At 37.1% G+C, this 12,782-nt stretch overlaps 1 protein-coding gene and 1 pseudogene across 1 annotated transcript in view; both read right to left on the reverse strand.

Annotated features, from left to right (window-relative positions):
• LOC137237120 (uncharacterized) overlaps window positions 1–12,782 on the reverse strand; it is a 137,724-nt gene that overhangs the window by 5,862 nt on the left and 119,080 nt on the right. The window lies entirely within an intron of this gene.
• On the reverse strand, window positions 508–2,982 carry LOC137237121 (lipid storage droplets surface-binding protein 1-like; annotated as a pseudogene).

Consider the following 12,782-nt stretch of genomic DNA (forward strand, 5'->3'; position numbering starts at 1 on the left):
AGCGTAACACCATCGACGTGAAGTCCAATATTTGCGTCATCTGTCCACATCCTAAACAGAGTACCCTGGATATGGTCGGTGATAGTGCCAGGTCGCGCGAGGCGAAGAAACCAGAAATAGAGGGGAGATAAAGATTTATTCTATAAACAAATTCGTTTTCTGGAGGGCCAGGTCCTGTTGTAACTCCTTCTGGTGTGGAAGGGAGCTTTGTTATGTAGAAATCAGAAAAACAGAATCGTGGATGGACACCATCCAGTGGCACCTCCTGTTTAATTCTACTAGATTTTGAAGTTTAGTTCCTAAATTAAACCGATGTTTGCCGACCATTCAGATAATTTGCGGTACACCTTATATGTCTTGGAGTAGCGTGCCCTGGTTGACTATGTCAAAAACTTTCGATAGGTCAAGTGCCAGGAGCACCGTCCTATGATGGGGTTTATCCTGGTTCAGTCCGTAATTTATGTTTCCCTACTAGCGAAAGGAGTGATTTCGGTCGATACAATTCACCTTTGATAGCTGGTTTCCCAGGATTTAAAAGTGGAATATTTTATTCGATATTATAACTTTGGAACAAAAACAATATGTATAACTCCTTTGCAAGTGATTAGCAACGTTTCCAAATAAAGGAAGTGCATATATTAGTAAGAAAATTATGGCAAAAATAAAACTCGATGATTAGATATAAAAATACGTTAGCAATAAAGAATTATATTTCTCAGTAGACACATTACTGACACATACTGTCGTTGATGGGGTGCTAGAGACTGCAACCTTTTTCGCTTCGACTCGACCAAAAAGAAAAGTAACCAAACGTTCCAAATACGTATTACTGATGACATGTAGATAGCCATAGAATGCCCGTTTAATTAAGGATTCGGCTTCATCCTTTGACATGGTTTTAATTCTATCCAATTGGTGGTGGAAACTGTTTTTGGTATTCTCGCTGCCAGAGTTGCACTAAAGTTCACCATGACATCGGGCTGATTCGCGTGTCAGGAGGACTATAAGTTTTTCCAAACCCTCACGGAGTGCTTCATTTTCTGACTCATCCTTACTTATGTAATCCCACAGCTCTTTGGAAACCAATTTTGGATCGGTGGAAACCAATTCAGCTGCATTCCTCATTGTTTTATTAAAGCTCGTGCTTCGTACAGGGTTCGTTGGGTTAAACGACGTTTACGCTTGCGTGAGGATCATTGACCAGGATGAATCGCTTTAGTGGTGCCTGTCTCGTTAATATTTGCAACAACATTAGTATCATCATCGTTTTGTGCATCAACTTGATCTTGAATACGTGGAATTGCTATCAAATATTTATCAACGAATTTATCGCCAACGGTAAATACTTCATCCAAACGTTGTGCCGGATAGGCAGTCAATTGACTCTCTAATACGGTATTGCCGATATATTTCACAGAATCGGCATATTTCAGCACCGGTCGCACCAAATAATCCGACATATATTCTTTTATATTTCAATACACCATTTCAGGTGGTAGATAACCAAATGGTATGCGCTGTTCCAGTAAATCCAAACTTGTGCCCTTAACGCCATCTAATTGCATTAGAGGAGCTTCAAATGTTAACCGGCGGCTGCAAAGATTCATAAGCAGAAGTCTGGTTTCATGCTTCACCTCCAACAAAACCTATAAATAAATTTATAAGAACATATTAAAATAATATCTATCGATATTATAAAACATCTTACCTTCATTTAACGCCACAAATTTGGCAAATTTATATAATTTTGCTGAATAAACAATAATTTTTTTTGGTAATGCACTAGTTTGAACGATAGAAAAGTCAACACAAAATAATGTTGGAGAAAAAAAGTGATGCCGTTTCATACTTTTCCATGAAAATAAATTTGTATGGTTTTTATTACAATTTTTCCTCTGAATGAAAAAGTATTTTCGCAAAGAGGCAAATAGTGTTTCAGAGTGGGAGTTCACGATGGCGGATTAGAAAGAGAAGCTGCCAACGTCAGTCACCTTGTAATTACATCATGGCTCGGCCTTTGTACTATGTTCAAAGAGAAAAATAAATTGAGGCAATTTCAATTTAAATTGATTGGTATTCATACAACACAATTTAGCTTACACAATAGTAAATTCACAGATGGTGGTGTTTTGAATATAAAATTTATTTGTGAAAAAAATAATAATTTTAAAAATATTGAAAATTTCAAACGTGTGTTGTTATTTAAAGCCTTAGAATCAAGTTTGGATTCACGGTTAGCTTTTAGAATTTAAAAATTGCTCACCATTTACGTTATTAGCCGTCATTTTTAACAAAATATTCTTTTATGTTATTTTTATTTTACGTTTTGTAACTTTAAAATTTGGGTTTTTCGTAAAACTGACTCACTAAACACACTTTACAAAGTTGAATTTGCAGTTTGAAAGAATCTTTACGCATTTTTTTAATTGGCAATTCATAATTACAATTTATTTTATGACAAATTGCATAATAAATTGCCCAAATGGGTAATAGTCTAGTTGAGGGGTCGACTGCTAATACGCTACCAAAAATATCGAGTGAGGTGTCGAAAGACGCGTATTAATCTCGAGAACAATAATCCGAAGGCGGAAAAGAAAAATTTTATCTCTATCCGGAGATATTTGCAGTTGAAGTTGGCGATTTCCATGTGGTTGTTGTTGTGTTAGTACCCACAAAAAAAATTGTGCATCACCGTGGCGGTAGCCACGGTTATACCACACACCCGGACTTGGCATGGCGTAGCCCAGGGTTATTTTTTATAAGCGCGGCCGAAGGCCGCCAACGCAGAAAGGTGTTCTGCGCAAAAATTCTATGGATCCGACCCACGGTTTCGGAGGTACCCGCGGGTCTTTTTTCGGTTTTTTGTTAAAATCTTTTGAACGCGTTAAAATTTTTATTTTCCGCCTTCGGATTATTAATACTGATATCAAGATGCGTCGTTTGACACCTCTCTCGATATTTTTGGTAGTGTATTAGCAGTCGACCCCTCAACTAGACTATTACCCCCAAATGGTATAAACTGCCAATTTGGTGTGTTACAAATATGTGTATGTACAAATATTATGAATTTGAGTTTATATACCTTGTCCTCCTTTTGCAATGATCCGGAGATAAACAATTTTGCACGTAAACGCAACACCAGTGGTTTGAACCAAACAAATCTGTGGTAACGTCAAACAAATATCCCTACAAGAATACTGACTATCATATGACTATCATCTGATTGTCAGCAATGTCAACCTAACGATCAGCGCCTCATACAAACTTTCTATCACAAACTTAAGGGGACTTGCGCAAATGTGATGTAAACAACTGTGTACGTGTGAGTTTTTGTCTCCTTCTTATACACCAACATGGTCTACTGATTAAGTATATAGCCGTACTGCTCACTCTCATTCCTTTTGCTGGATCAGTGCTGACACTATAACTATCAAAAAGTGTCATAAATGATAGTTTACTGTAGATATCAGGTTTGACTGTTATACTATCATAAATGACCATTGTTATATTCCGCCAAAAATGGAACAATGTTTTTTGCTTTTTATTTACTTTATTTCATTACGTTTTTAGTTTTGTACGTGATAAAAGCATACGTGTTTCTTATTTGTTTAAAATAAATCGTTTTATAAGAATTCGAGTTCAGAATGTTCAATTTAAATTCAGAAAATAACAAAACAACAGAAGAGCGCTTTCCTCATGCGGAAACACATTTAAAAATGAACCACCACTAACCACTATTATTTTTCGCGTATCAATTTTTTGAGTGGGTCCCACACATTCCGACAGCTTTTGGTATTTTTATACTCAGTTGAGCAGAGCTCACAGAGTATATTAAGTTTGATTGGATAACGGTTGGTTGTACATATATAAAGGAATCGAGATAGATATAGACTTCCATATATCAAAATAATCAGGATCCAAAAAAAATTTGATTGAGCCATGTCCGTCCGTCCGTCCGTCCGTCCGTCCGTCCGTCCGTTAACACGATAACTTGAGTAAATTTTGAGGTATCTTGATGAAATTTGGTATGTAGGTTCCTGAGCATTCATCTCAGATCGCTATTTAAAATGAACGATATCGGACTATAACCACGCCCACTTTTTCCATATCGAAAATTTCGAAAAACCGAAAAAATGCGATAATTCATTGCCAAATGCGGTTAAAGCGATGAAACTTGGTAGATGGGTTGACGTTATGACGTAGAATGGTAAATTGGTAAGATTTTGGACAATGGGCGTGGCACCGCCCACTTTTACAAGAAGGTAATTTAAAAGTTTTGCAAGCTGTAATTTGGCAGTCGTTGAAGATATCATGATGAAATTTGGCAGGAACGTTACTACTATTACTATATATGTGCTAAATAAAAATTAGCAAAATTGGATGAAGAACACGCCCACTTTTTAAAAAAAATTTTTTTTAAATTCAAATTTTAACAAAAAATTTAATATCTTTACTGTATATAAGTAAATTAAGTCAAAATTCAACTCCAGTAATGATATGATGCAACAAAATACAAAAATAAAAGAAAATTTCAAAATGGGCGTGGCTCCGCCCATTTTCATTTAGTGTGTCTAGAATTTTTTTAATGCCATAAGTCGAACAAAAATTTACCAATCCTTTTGAAATTTGGTAGGAGCATAAATTCTATGACGTTAACTGTTCTCTGTGAAAATGGTCGAAATCGGTGCTAGCCACGCCCAGTTTTTTTACACAGTCCACCGTCTGTCCTTCCGCTCGGCCGTTAACACAATAACTTGAGCAAAAACCGATATATCTTTACTAAACTTAGCCCACGTACTTATCTGAACTCACTTTATCTTGGTATAAAAAATGGCCGAAATCCGACCATAACCACGCCCACTTTATCGATATCGAAAATTACGAAAAATTAAAAAAATGCCATAATTCTATACCAAATACGAAAAAAGGGATGAAACATGGTAACTGGATTGGTTTATTGACGCAAAATATAACTTTGGAAAAAACTTTGTAAAATGGGTGTGACACCTACCATATTAAGTAGAAGAAAATGAAAAAGTTCTACAAGGCGAAATCAACAGGCCTTGGAATCTTGGCAGGAATACTGTTAGTGTTATTGAATATATAAATAAATTAGCAGTACCCGACAGATGATTTTCTGGATCACCTGATCCACATTTGGTCGATATCGCGAGAACGCCTTCACATATACATCTAAGGGCCACTCGCTTTTAAAACCCTCATTAATACCTTTAATTTGATATCCATATCGTACAAACACATTCTAGAGTCAACCCTGGCCCACCCTAATGGCGATATCTCGAAAAGGCGTGCACCTATAGACCTAATGCCCACTCCCTCTTAAAATGCTCAGTAACACCTTTCGTTTGATACCCATATCGTAAAAACATTCTAGAGTCACCCTTGGCCCACCCTAATGGCGATATCTCGAAAAGGCGTCCACCTATAGACCTAATGTCCACTCCCTCTTAAAATGCTCAGTAACACCTTTCCTTTGATACCCATATCGTACAAACATTCTAGAGTCACCCCTGGCCCACCCTAATGGCGATATCTCGAAAAGGCGTCCACCTATAGACCTAATGCCCACTCCCTCTTAAAATGCTCAGTAACACCTTTCGTTTGATACCCATATCGTACAAACATTCTAGAGTCACCCCTGGCCCACCCTAATGGCGATATATCGAAAAGGCGTCCACCTATAGACCTAATGCCCATTCCCTCTTAAAATGCTCAGTAACACCTTTCGTTTGATACCCATATCGTACAAACATTCTAGAGTCACCCTTGGTCAACCTTTATGGCGATATCTCGAAAAGGCGTCCACCTATAGAACTGAGGATTACTCCCTTTTAAAATACTCATTACCACCTTTCATTTGATACCCATATCGTACAAACACATTCCAGAGTCACCCCTGGCCCACCCTAATGGCGATATCTCGAAAAGGCGTCCACCTATGGACCTAATGCCCACTCCCTCTTAAAATGCTCAGTAACACCTTTCGTTTGATACCCATATCGTACAAACATTCTAGAGTCACCCCTGGCTCACCCTAATGGCGATATCTCGAAAAGGCGTCCACCTATAGACCTAATGCCCACTCCATCTTAAAATGATCAGTAACACCTTTCGTTTGATACCCATCTTTCCTTTGATACCCATATCGTACAAACACATTCTAGAGTCACCCTGGCCCACCCTAATGGCGATATCTCGAAAAGGCGCCCACCTATAGACCTAGTGCCCACTCCCTCTTAAAATGCTCAGTAATACCTTTCGTTTGATACCCATATCGTACAAACATTCTAGAGTCACCCTTGGTCCACCTTTATGGCGATATCTCGAAAAGGCGTCCACCTATAGAACTAAGGATTACTCCCTTTTAAAATACTCATTACCACCTTTCATTTGATACCCATATCGTACAAACACATTCCAGAGTCACCCCTGGCCCACCCTAATGGCGATATCTCGAAAAGGCGTCCACCTATGGACCTAATGCCCACTCCCTCTTAAAATGCTCAGTAACACCTTTCGTTTGATACCCATATCGTACAAACACATTCTAGAGTCACCCCTGGCCCACCCTAATGGCGACATTTCGAAAAGGCGTCCACCTATAGACCTAATGCCCACTCCCTCTTAAAACGCTCAGTAACACCTTTCATTTGATTCCCATATCGTACAACTAGAGACACCCCTGATGCACCTTTATGGCGATATCTCGAAACGGCGTCCACCTAGGGAACTAAGGATCACTCCTTTTCAAAATACTCATTAACAGCTTTCATTTGATACCCATATCGTACAAACATATTCTAGAGTCACCCCTGGTCCACCTTTATGGGGATTTCTCGAAAAGGCGTTCACCTATAGAACTAAAGCCCATTCCCTTTTAAAATACTCATTATCACCTTTCATTTGATACCCATATCGTACAAACACATTCTAGAGTCAGCCCTGGTCCACCTTTATGGCGATATCCCTAAATGGCGTCCATCCATAGAACTATAGCCTACTCTCTCTTAAAATACTCTTTAATACCTTCCATTTGATACACATGTCATACAACCACATTCCAGGGTTACCCTAGGTTCATTTTCCTACATGGTGATTTTCCTTATTTTGTCTCCATAGCTCTCAACTGAGTATGTAATGTTCGGTTACACCCGAACTTAGCCTTCCTTACTTGTTTAATATTGTTTTCGATTTTTTTTTTCTTTTAGCATGTAGCTTTGAAATGCTCTCTTTTTCATTTTTTAAACTTATTTTTTATATGGTTTTCGTCGGTTGAAAATGGCGGAATTTAAAAAATAACAAAACAACCGTGATAATCATTTGATTGTCATATGACAGTCAGTAGTGACAACATGATTAAATCGGATAAACTGTTCTCGCATACATAAAATTCCGTAGAGAATTATGTATCTGTCTCACATGCATAATGGTATCTGCTGTATGTTCTTTTGTTCTATACCAGTTGTCCGAAGCTTTCCCAGTTTGAGTCCTTTTTCATGATTATAGGCTGTCGTTGGGTACATGCGGACATGCGTGTGCGAACAAAGGAACACGTAAATTTGAGTATCAATGTTTACGCCATCGCAGGATCAGCATTGTCAATTACAAGTGTGAGTGTATTAGTAAAACTATCAGCGTTTCTTGTAGGGATATTCGCTGGCAACCATCGTCATGTTGACAACTAAATTTTCCTTTCCTATCAATTGTATATCATTGTGCATCAAACTAAGTGTGATATCTTATCTGTCAACTTCCTGACAGGATGTTCAATATGGCTACTTTTTAGCGTTTTGACAGTTGTTCAATATGGCGGCGCATAGGGCCGACTATTTTCAGCGGGTGATAGAAAGATATATAGAATGAGACAGCGATAGTAAACTACAAATCAGGTGATCCAATCACTTTGGAATTTTGACGTCTATGCAGAAGATATCACACTTAGTTTGATTCACAACGTTGTATATTTTTACCATGGTTCAACCATATGGTTAGCTCATCTCTACAACAACAGCATACCTCTTTTCAGATTGTCAAAAACTGCGTGTTGGTGTTAGGCTAATGAAATAGAGAGAAAACATAAACCTTTGCTATTATTGTGTGTTGTGGAGAAATAATCTGATAAATAAAGATGGATTTACTAAAAAAAATAACTCAGAGTGATGTGAAATTATTTTATAATAAAAAAATTACCACCGCAGCAGTAAATAATTGTCAATTTGTTGGTTACATTTTGCGTTCGCCATCTCATATGAAAATCTCCATGCCAATGAAATGAAAAATATTAAATCAGCTGATGAGATGAGCCAACCATGTAATTGAGCCATAATTCGTAACTTCCCTTTTTATCAAAACCCGAACACACGATTTTTGATGCAGCGTCGTGCGCTACAGGGGTGTTGACCATGGTTGCCACTTTTTTCGATGTGGACCAAAAAAAGGGTTTTCCAATCCTGTTTGGTCCGCTGCCCTACAAGAATACTGACTATCATATGACTATCATCTGATTGTCAGCAATGTCAACCTAACGATCAGCGCCTCATACAAACTTTCTATCACAAACTTAAGGGACTTGCGCAAATGTGATGTAAACAACTGTGTACGTGTGAGTTTTTGTCTCCTTCTTATACACCAACATGGCCTACTGATTAAGTATATAGCCGTACTGCTCACTCTCATTCATTTTCCTGGATCAGTGCTGACACTCTAACTATCAAAAAGTGTCATAAATGATAGTTTACTGTAGATATCAGGTTTGACTGTTATACTATCATAAATGACCATTATTATATTCCGCCAAAAATGAAACAATGCTTTTTGCTTTTTATTTACTTTATTTCATTACGTTTTTAATTTTGTACGTGATAAAAGCATACGTGTTTCTTGTTTGTTTAGTTTTATATGAATTCGAGTTCAGAATGTTCAATTTAAATTCAGAAAATAACAAAACAACAGAAGAGCGCTTTCCTCATGCGGAAACACATTTAAAAATGAATCACCACTAACCATTATTATTTTTCGCATATAAATTTTTTGAGTGCGCCCCACACATTCCGACAGCTTTTGGTATTTTTTAGTGAAATGTTTTTTTTTCATTTTTTAAACTTATTTTTTATATGGTTTTCGTCGGTTGAAAATGGCGGAATTTAAAAAATAACAAAACAACCGTGATAATCATTTGATTGACATATGACAGCTAGTAGTGACAACATGATTAAATCGGATAAACTGTCCTCGCATACATAAAATTCCGTTGAGAATTATGTATCTGTCTCACATGCATAATGGTATCTGCTGTATGTTCTTTTGTTCTGTACCAGGTGTCCGAAGCTTTCCCAGTTTGAGTCCTTTTTCATGATTATAGGCTGTCGTTGGGTACATGCGGACATGCGTGAGCGAGCAAAGTAACATACATAAATTTGAGTATCAATGTCTACGTCATCGCAGGATCAGCATTGTCAATTACAAGTGTGAGTGTATTAGTAAAACTATCAGCGTTTCTTGTAGGGTGGTCCCTTGTTTTAAATTTTGGTCCTTTTTAGGCTGTAATTAAGATTTTAGTACTTTTTTTTCACTGAGGTATAAATGTTTCACACTGCACACAAAATTTTCCACACCTTCATTCACCCTCATATAATTTTCAATTTACCGCAATGGATTTTTTACGAAAAAACTGCTGTCATTAAAATGTAGCAGAACAATGGTAATTCCCCTAGTAGTTAGTTTAGAAAAGATTGGATCTTGAATCAAACCAATTTTCGTTAATTGTTGATCAAACAATCGACCAATCAGAAAATCTTGTTTTGGTGATAGATATGTCGATGGGTTATGGGTCACTTTTCGTGATAGATTTTTGTCAGCTCTTCAGCTTAAAAAAAGTTGTTGGAAATGCACGTGCACCTCAAAGAAATTTGACGGAGTTTGCCACTGATGAAGCCATTCTTGAATTGAAAATTAAATCAGAACTTTAAACTAATTTATTTTATATTGCCTGTGTTTTTTTACATCTATCTACGTTTACGCTTAAACTTTATATGGACTGCTAAGCGTTAAACTTTATCTACTCTTCTGAAATTGCTGCGCATACAATTAATACTCCTAAATTTCAATACGTATTATACTCACATGCAACTGAAATATGTGTCTATGTTTCACCTCTACTAATTCTATGTATCACCTCTACAAAGGGTGTGTGTCCACTATTCATAGCAACCAATTCAGCTATATGTTATACACTATGGCCAGCAGAGGTTTGTGTCTGCGCTTTTTGGTACAACATGTTCTGAAGCTAGTTGCCGCTAGATGGATCTCCTAAGGCAAGGTGTACACGAGGCTGCGCGTCATAGACGCTGCAGACGAAATTTGTACGCTTCGATGCCGAACACATGTATTTGAATGGAGAGCTGCATACGAGGCGTCAGAAGCATGAAATTTTCATGTAGCTAATCGTACAGCAATGTTGGTCGCTGAGCGTACGTGCGCTTGAAAAAAAGGAAGAACAAGATGTTTGTTTACTTTTTTTTGTATGCAAATTTGTGTAATTAGTTAAAAAATTTTACTTCAGGTAATAACAGTTAGTGAAAGGTATATTACTAAAGCGTAAAAGAGTATTAAACACCACAACAGCTTGGTTGGACATTGTTGAAGCGTTTAAAATGCTAAAAAGTGTTGGAAACTAGAAATCACCCTTTTTTCTAGTCCGCGGTGGTTTAAAATTGCCTTTCATAATTTACAAAGGCACGGGGATGCCATCAACGTTTAATACCTATTTTCCTTTGGTTTCGGGGACGGATATAGCTGAAGAAATTAAATTTTTTTTTTCAATAATTCTTTGCTTTTTGTAGCGACGCTCGAAAGTAGCTTCGTGTGTAGATCTTGAGGCGTAGAGAAATTGTAGCTATATAAAATATCTTGTACGTGTCTATGCGGCGTAGCCTCGTGTGCACCTTGCCTAAGCAATACCTAAGCGAGGATAAGCATTTTTTTACGCGCAAACGCAAACGTATACGCGTGTAAAAAAAAAATCGGCTATTAATGCCTGGTTTTTCAGTGCAACTTTAAACTCTAGATAAAGTTGACTAGAGTTTAACCTTGGCACTATGTTCGATAACATAAACTTTTCCTGCTCATCTCAGCTTAAGCGGCCGAAGTGGCAAGGCTAAACTCTAGTCAACTTTAACTGGAGTTTAAACTCGCACTTAAAAACGCGGCATAAGGGCACTCACCACTCCCTTAATTTATGTTCAAGTTATGCGAGCAAGCGTACCGATAGGTATTTAGAGTTAGGGAAACAATAGCAGTTTTTTTTTTACACGCGTATACGTTTGCGCGTAAAAAAAAACGCTTATCCTCGCTTAGATGACCCATCTAGCGGCAGTGGTTAAATAACTAGCTACAGCACAGGGTGTGCCGAAAATCAGAGACACGGACCTCTGTTGTATGTCTGTGTATAACCTATAGTTGAATCATTTGCCATGAATTGTGGATACGCACCATTTTAAGAGGTGATACATAGAATTAGTGTAGAGGTAAAAGATAGACACATTTTTCAGTTACATCAGAACATGTTGTACCAAAAAGCGCAGACACAAACCTCTGGTGGCCATAGTGTATAACATATAGCTGAATCGTTTGCTATGAATAGTGGACACACACCATTTGTAGAAGTGATACATAGAATCAGTGTAGAGGTGAAACATAAGACACATTTTTCAGTTACATCTGAGTATAATGCGTATTGAAATTTTGTAGTACTAATTTTATGCGCAGCAATTTCAGAGGTGTATTTAAAGTTTGACGCTTAGCAGTCCATATAAAGTTTAAACGAAACGTCTACAGATGTAAAAAAAAACAGCTGATATATCGACATGCCAAACAAAACGTGACCCTTTAAAAATTTTTACAAAGAAAGCCTATGTAAAAATTTTTAATGTGTTACTTTTCGTTTGGGATGTCGATATTTAAATTTTTCCTACACAGCCCAAACCAAATTTATGAGTTTAAGGAATTCCCAGAACATTGTGGAAAATGTCTTCTTGCGCACGCCTCACACTGCGATACGACTAAATTTTTTATCTTTGCGTCTGCAAGTTAATGGCGGTTCTGTATACACTTGTTATACTCAATATCAGTTACAGCATTACAAGTTTTTATATATTCCCGGCCTGCACTATAGAGTCCAATCAGAACAAGTTTGTCTGTCGTGTTATACCATCATCAAGCACATTTTGAATGATTTTAGGTACAATGATTTTATCAAAATATTGGATATTTAAATAATTTCAGTGTACATTACTTAGAATACTAAGTATCTTAAAACAAGGAATATTTTTATTGGAAGTAAGGCAGAAATATTTTTTGAAAGCGATAACTTTACAAATGCTCAACGTACATCTGATATAAACGCTTTGTGCCAAAATATACCCGTTGGAGAGCTGTACCCCAGAAACTTTAATAATAACATCTTTTAATGCCTCGCCTAAATTATCTATTAGGTAAAATGTCACTGTTTTGCTATATTTTGTTGACTGAGCAATTTTTGGGATAATTTTTCCATTGAAATAAATTGACGATTATAGTTGGGTTAACAAGTGTGTGGCAAATTTTGTGTATTTTGAATTTGGGTTTACAAAAGGCAAAATGTATATTAACTCGTTGCTGTGATGCAGTTTCTAAATTGTGTTATTTCTAGGCCCCGTTACCTAAGCAGTTTTTCTTATAGATGCGTTTAGCGGTATCTTATGTGTGATGAGTAGATTGGACGT

Source organism: Eurosta solidaginis, chromosome 1 (assembly GCF_040869045.1).
Source record: "Eurosta solidaginis isolate ZX-2024a chromosome 1, ASM4086904v1, whole genome shotgun sequence".
NCBI lineage: Eukaryota > Metazoa > Arthropoda > Insecta > Diptera > Tephritidae > Eurosta > Eurosta solidaginis.